The sequence below is a fragment of the Pterocles gutturalis genome, unplaced genomic scaffold (assembly GCF_000699245.1).
Source record: "Pterocles gutturalis isolate BGI_N339 unplaced genomic scaffold, ASM69924v1 scaffold6818, whole genome shotgun sequence".
NCBI classification, from domain to species: domain Eukaryota; kingdom Metazoa; phylum Chordata; class Aves; order Pterocliformes; family Pteroclidae; genus Pterocles; species Pterocles gutturalis.
Genome location: NW_010125474.1, coordinates 2,130 through 8,248, shown reverse-complemented (window position 1 = coordinate 8,248; position 6,119 = coordinate 2,130). Strand labels below are relative to the sequence as shown.

At 39.3% G+C, this 6,119-nt stretch overlaps 1 protein-coding gene across 1 annotated transcript in view; it reads right to left on the bottom strand.

The window, feature by feature from the left end:
- The window catches only part of SMYD2 (SET and MYND domain containing 2), a 26,393-nt gene extending 20,893 nt beyond the window's left edge, over positions 1 to 5,500 (bottom strand). The window contains exon 1 of the mRNA XM_010078577.1: positions 5,441 to 5,500. The gene's annotated coding sequence lies outside the window, so the exon portion shown is untranslated. The remainder of the gene's footprint in view (positions 1 to 5,440) is intronic.
- Positions 5,501 to 6,119: the final 619 nt, after the last annotated feature.

Sequence of the window (6,119 nt, the reverse complement as noted above, 5' to 3'; positions counted from 1 at the left end):
AGGATTGCTGGGTGTGCCAGAAGCGCAGGCACAGAACCTGAAGTTTTGTAGGACCCGCATCCAGACACACCAGTTAAATAATCAGGTAATCTCTCCTGTTAAAACAAAAAATCAAAATGCAAAATCACATCCTTGTCTCAAAGCAGTTTTTAAAAATCTGTTTGTTGCCTTTATTCTTTACCCATTGTTAATTAAAATCTTTCCCCGGGCAGAATCATACTGAGTTATATGAACTAGCAGGGAGGTTAAAGGGACAAGATACCGCTGAATTGTGTGAAATGAGATAAAAGCCCGGAACACCACAAGAAGAAAGAGTACTAATGACTGAGTAATACCTGGGATGGAAACACTGTGACAGCAGCTTTCCCTGCGATCACAGCAGGACTGTATTTTGCATTCTTTTCCACGTTTTTCTCCAAGTAGTTTGAGTTATAACAGGTAGCATTGTTCTACTTGAATCCCTAATGCTACATTAATTATATTTTCTTCCTATTTTCATTACATCTGCAGTATTTTTCCCTTCATTTAGGAGTGACAACATTTTTGGAAGGGAAGTTCTTCAAAGCTTACGCTTTTCATATCAAAGCATGGAAACAATCTTCTCCACCAAGTTCTTCAAAACGATTCCACTGTCTGGGACTACTGGATTGATTCCCAGAACACCATCATATAGCTCAAAAAAAAAAACAAAAAAACAAACAAAAAAAAAAACAAAAAAACAAAAAAAAAACACAAAGCAAAAAACCAAACAGACAAAAAATCCCACAACAAAACATAATGAAAAACCAATGAAACAAACAAAAAAATAAGACTCAAGTCCAAACAAATGTCCTAGCACCTCCTTTCTCACATGGACACACATTTTCAACAGGATGTAAAATCCATTGCATTTCACTTGATTGAAAAGAAACACACACAAATACCAGACAGAAATGCTGGGCAAGCCAGTGTAGGGGTTAATCCCATTTCTTCAAAAGTTTAGGGCCCAGTTGTGCTCAACTCTTTAATCAAATTTCAGTGAGGCAACTTCTGATGCCTGATATTATCTGGTCAAGTTCTCTGACACAGTCCTTCACCAAGCAGTGAAGGTTTTGACATGTCTTCACAGCCATCCTTCCCTACCATCGGGTACTGAATGCTGGGCCATAGAAGGTATTTGACCTCCATGGGTTAATGTTCAAAAGGTTCACAGGAGACATTTATCAAAGGAAACCACACAGAGAAAGTTTTTGGATAGAGGGACAGACACTTCCCCAAGGCAATCTTAAGCAGGGTCTTGCAGTGTCAGACTCCTCTTGTGCAGAACCATTACAGCAAGAATTTCATATTTTTCCTACAGCTCACCAAAGAGGAGTGGGCAATTTCTACAAGGTCGCATTTAAAACGCATCTGCTTGATGCTAATTCCAGGTCTACAGCTACATTTTGAGAAATACCAACTATAGCACTCTTTAACATGGATGCTAAGAAAAACTGAGAAATATTTTGTTCAAAACATATTTCAAATATGGAAAGTCATGACAAGAACATCTCTTTCTGCACGTTGGCTAGCTGATCTCCACTCTGTCTGGGATAAATAATAGCTATGTGTAATAACGGAAAGAGGAGCTCCAGTAGCTGGCTCAAGTTCACCAGTTCCACAACCGCAACCACGTAACCCTCTTAAAACATTTCTCTTCAGTGTTTCAGCAGATAATTTCTGAGGAGAAAAAAATGAGCACAGGTCTCCTGCTGTTTGATTAAAATCATTATAATTTAAGAAGTCAAGACCCAAACAGCTGCAGATGAGTCCAAAGGCCACCACTATAATAACAGGCCTGTGCTTTGAGGAGGCAACAGTGGACAGCAGAACGGTATGAACCAGCTGGAAATCACATACCCTTTTAGAAGGGGAACTGGAGTAGGGGCTGGGAAAAGAAAGATGCCGCAAACCCAGGCTAGATCCTAGCAATCCACAAAACATTCAAGGCAGCAAGGACAGGCAGTGAAGACAGCTTCCACTCTCACGTGCCCTGCATCTGAGGCTGAATCCACAGCTATGCAAGTATCCAGGTTAACATAGGGCAAACTTAAGGCTGTCTATCTCAAAAGCAAAATAATGGACCAAAACAGGGAACAGACTCATTAGCACTAAGGGAACCATGCCAGGGTCAGCGTGCGTGCATACGTGTGTGTATAGAGAGAGACCTGAACAGATCAGCCGCTCTATCACTGCAAGACTGTCTTCCCCTGGGTTCAGTCCCTCACACCAGAGTGGGACATCACCTTTCCCAGAGAGCAGGGCAAAGGAATTACACTGCAAAGCAGGCCTTGGTCAATGCGTCAAACACCTGGCCACACAGCAGAACACGCAATCTATTACCCCTTGAGGGACCTTCAGCAAGTCAATGTATCTTTTTGTACCTACACCCTATTTGCAAAACCAGAAATGGTGCAAAGGCTGCTGGGAGGCTCCATTCATTAAAGGCTTGGAAAGTATTTTAAGAAATTCAAACCAAGGATACTATATGGCTCAACAGAGTGGCAAATACATGCAGTGTCACTAACTTTACTTTCAATAACCACGTCATTCTGAAAGAGAGAAAAAAAGTCTCATTCAACAGAAACATATGAGAGAGAGGAAGATGCCTGCAGTTATAAAATCCATAATTCTGGAAAAGACATCCAAAAAATTTGTTTCCTGCCGCACTCTTTGACACCTTTCTCTTGTCTCCTTCTGATCCATCTCTCCCCACCACTAGAAAGAACTCCTATGAACTGTGGTATAGCAGGTCTTTAAGTAAGAAAAGAGTAAGCTCAAAAAATTTGCTTTTCTATCCCATAGATTATACTTCATGTGATAAACAGCTGTTAAACTGAACTATATTGAGTAACAAGGTACTAACCAACATACAAAATCATATCACATCTATGCTGGTACATGTAATTTTTAGCTGAAATGAGCAAAGAAACCATGCATTTACAGAGCAAATTAACTTAAAAAATAAAAATCAAATTAACAATGCCATCACAAATCTCTCATACAGCCCTGCCCTTTTAAGTGTTTCATGAAGAAGCCTCACATCCATAGAGGCAGAAGGGACACGTTTACTGTACACCCCAGTGTTAAAAGTTCAGTATCAAGGCACAGACAGATGTCCTTTTTGGCTCTGACAAAGAATTGCAGAACTGCTGAAAAGTGCCTTTGAACAAGACAGGGGTGAAGATGCAGTACAGATTGTCTGTGCAGCACGTACAGTCAGCAGAGACCAGTTTCTAGAGAACATTATGCTTGAAGGTAACTTTGAAAGAATGTCAAAGAATTCAATCTCAGCAACATTCATAAATTCATCAGACTGACTCAGAAGTGCCCAAAACATGGAAGATAACATTACCTCAACTAGGGAGTAAAAAGCCATATGTGTATCACCAGTACGAGTCAAGTCCTAGTACCTGTGCTTGTCATATTATTGTCTATATATCACAACATCTAAAAAATACACACCAACAGGTAGAAAAGATCTTCATTAATTAACTTATCAGACAGACAGGCTTTTGCTGAGCATCACCTCCTGCAGTCTTAAGAACACTCAGTTTGAGTAGTGCAGGTTTTTTATTCTTGGAATACGCCCCACTAGAGAAAGAGTATTCTGACAACCAAAAAAAAAAAATTAAGAAAGGAATACATGTACAAGACTTTACCCAGTGGAAAGAGAGAAAAAAATGTTCTTGTTTTTAACAAGTATGAATTTTGTCAAGGCTAGAAGTCAGGACATCGAGGGAAGGACTGAAGAAGTGACTTTGAGGTAAGAGCAAAGGACTGTGAATCAGCAGAAACAAGGTCTACCACTTCCACCATGATATGTACTTGCTATTTTTCCAGGCACAAATCACTGACCTTTCCTACTTCAGTAAATCTTGTTTACCTGCTTCATAAACCATTGTGAATTTTATACAGTAAGAGAAGAAACTCAGAATCTCAGATAAAAAGCACTAAACAGCCAATAAATTGCTTTGTTCAAGGATTTCCTTCCCTTATCCAGTTAAAAGCTTCTTAAGAAATAATGTCATATGGAAACATTTCTTACACATAAGCATTTCTCATGAATGAATCATGGGTTTTCTCTACACTGTTCTCTCCAGAGCGCTAAGCATGCTCATACAGTAAACCTTCTCTTTCTTCCCAACATCTGCTGGCTGTCAGCCTTTCAATATTCTGTGAACTATTGCAAACTTTGTAAAAAAACTTATTTCTTTTAAGCATTTTGAGTCTTCCTGGTGCTTCAAAACCAAAAGGCCATTTGATTTACCCACAATTTGCTAAGACACTGTGGGAAAGCAGGAATCTGCGGAAGCAATAGAAGGAAAACTAAGGGGAGGCCAGGCTCGCTTTGCAACTTGCACAATGGGAGAGTAAGACACATCCTTACATATAAATACATATTTAGAAATAAAAGCAGCAGCCATCTCCAAAGTGCCTGGGAACTGAACAGCACAAACTGCAACATCTTTGTCCGCATATTAACAACCAAGAATACTTTGTACGCAACCCATACGTTCAACAGCATACTACCACGTAGGAGAAGGTTTGGATTATTTATAGCTAACACATAGTTGCATGACAGACCTCTGGTGACCCAAATCCTTTACCAGCGCTGTTCCATACTCTGTGCCTTGCACCACAGATCTTACATAGCTGCATGATTTAGTTAGCAATCCAGCTGAGGTTTTCACATGTAAACTGGACAATAACATAACAAACTGACAGCCCACAAAGGCTAGATACTAGTTTTGGCAAAAAAAAATTTTTTTGAAAGGTGCTTATTCTATTTTGAAGTAAAAAACGGAATTAAAACTGTGTGTAAATGTTTTGGATGTCTTCCTATTGCTCTACTTTAGTGTATGCTTATATTCTGTTTTCAGGGGCTTTTAAAAAACAAAATATACAAAAAGAATAAAAGTTGCCAGAATGATTGAGTAAAGGAGAAAGCATGGTAGTTTTCAAATGGTTATGATTACTGCCAACTGTGGCCACCCAAAATACTTGCAAAGATTCTAAAACAAACCCAACAAAACCCCTTTAAGATAGCTAGTTAGTGATTTGATTTTTCTGTTAGACACAAACTCTCTTAATTTAACATTAGCATGCTAAACTGGTATCTGGTTTGTGCTTGAAGAAAGTAATAGAGACATAATTAGTGGGCTGTCAGGTAGCTCTAATCAAGGTCTCAGTGGTTGCAAGCCCTGGAGCTACTGATCTCGAAAGCCTCATGCAGACCATGTCCAAATCCTGCAATTGTTCAATGAACAACTTCATGGTCAGCACCTGTGGGATGCTGAAACTGACTGGACTGCTATTAACCACAGCTACAATGAGAGACTATCAGTGCCATACAAACAAAAAATGGAGTTCAGCAACCCCCGCCCTCCTTCCCCCCATACCCTCACAAATTGCATCATACCTGACATTCCACATTGCAGTAAAAGGCCTGCTTACATCTTCCACACTTGGACAAGCCTTCTTTCCTTAAAAAGAAAACAGAAAGTATTCTATTCTATAAATCTGAATGAAATATGAATGTATCACTTTTTGCACAATATCTTGCACTGAAATATTGCAATATCATACAATGAAAACTATTTTCTTCAGAACACTACAACTGCAGCTTGAAACCCATCTTCCAACAGCAGACATTATTTTTATTTGTTTAGAGTTTCAAAAGCAAGTTTTTCCTAACAACTGTTATTATGCAAAAGCACTCTGCTGTCCTGATAAACTGCTGGGTTTGGAAACATGTTAATCTACGCTGTTTGACAGGCAGCATCATTTTTTGCCACTATATGATGCATATTGATAGCTAACTTTTCCTTGTTTTCCAAACTGCCCAAGTGCTCTCTATACTTGCTCACCAATATTAACCCTTTGCTTCTGCTCTGCCAGTTCTATTGCTTCTCTGATTAGAGAAACTATGATCGTTGTTCCGTGAGTAACCACCTCCCAACACCAAGAAAACATGCTGCATTATTAAATACAGTTTCATTTCCTGTCATTACATAGCCTCTTACTGTCCTCCTAATGTCTGCTCTGATATCCGTGTATTCTAAGTGACCTAAGGCTCGCACTCTCCTTTTTTTACATTT